Genomic DNA, 1,556 nt, shown 5'->3' on the forward strand with positions numbered 1-1,556 from the left:
AGTTACATAGACAGTCAGTTTTAATGACATGTCACTACATATGGCTTTGTGTCTCTCTGTCTTTTTTTAATTGCCACCAGAAATTGGTCTGATCAGTTAGAAAAGTAGATGTACTTTCGTGTGTATATTTTAACGCTTTGAATCTGTACCTGGTACCGCCTGACCCGTCACTACTTTGCATGTCAGCTTGAGTGAATATCTGTACTACGAATTGTCTTCTGCTTTCCACAGCCAAGAAAAACACTGGTGATGATGCACCATGTTCAAAGCCCCTCTTCCATGAAATGTCAAAGAGGTATTTGTGCTAGATGTGCCATTTTATAGCTGCACTCACACAGAGATGTAATGCACTGAAAGACTGACCTTTGACCCCTAAGGTGGAGGGTGTATAGGAGGGGATTGCAAACGTCCTGTGCATTTGGATAAAGTTCAACATGTGATTTCTCATTTGGCAGATTTACAGCTTGAGAAAAGCGATGAGGTGATGAACACATAAGGTACGCATCAAGAAAACTATTGAAAGTATGTTTTTGGAGAAGAAGGAGTCATCTGATATGTCTGAGAGAGATGGAAAGAATGATGATCCATTGCTGCTGAGCTTTGAGTACGTCTGAAATCTCCAGGGTCATCAAAACAGCATGTAGTCTTTAAAAGCCAATAACTGGATACATGACTGTTGTAGTGTTATCTAGTCAGAAAAACATACGTTGGAATTACTTTGAACTTCGTCTTTCAAATATTTTAGATAAATTAAAGAAATCAGCTGGGTTGCGCTGGTGATCATCTAGCTCTAAACTGAGGTTGAAATGTCTTCTGGTGCTCTTGTCAGGGTTTGTTTACATCTTCTTGAGAGTTTCGTCTCTTGAGGAATTTTCCCAAACTCTGCTGAAGGAACTCCCAGCTGTGCTCTCTTGGGTCAAAACCCCTTCCCCGTATCAGGAGAGTTTCAAGACACTGATTTGTGTGTTTGGACAAAGATTGTAAAATTTGAAGCCAAATGAGAACTTTAAAGGAATCGTTCACCCATAAATCAATATTATGTCATTATTTACTCAGCTCTGGTGTCATGTCAAACAATCATGCCATAAAATGATCTCTGGAAACCATAATTTAGGGAGGAAAAAATTACCATTTTAAATTCAGCTTGTACAAACTGATGTTTTCCCTTCCTGAGTTTGTTTGAAATGGATTTGTTATGATTATTTGTTATGGCGTTTGGCAAGCATGTTCTCACACATATTTTCATTAATGTTTTTTAACTTTAGCATCACAAAAGTGTCACAAGTGTTTGTGGTTTCTGTCCCTGTATTATCAGATATGATATAGTAATTTTAGAAATGTAACTTGAGCGATTTACGACGAGGGTTGGGTACCAAAACCCGGTGACATTAATTCAAATATATAAAATATGAATTGATGTATACTTTAAACATATTATAAATATATAATTATATTGATCATTTGTAAAGATTTAAATATTTTTTGTCAAATAATTTTGTGGCTCAAAAGTATCGATTCAGGCACTGTTTTAGCAACAGTACTGTTTTAAAAGTATT

The sequence above is a fragment of the Danio aesculapii genome, chromosome 20 (assembly GCF_903798145.1).
Source record: "Danio aesculapii chromosome 20, fDanAes4.1, whole genome shotgun sequence".
NCBI lineage: Eukaryota > Metazoa > Chordata > Actinopteri > Cypriniformes > Danionidae > Danio > Danio aesculapii.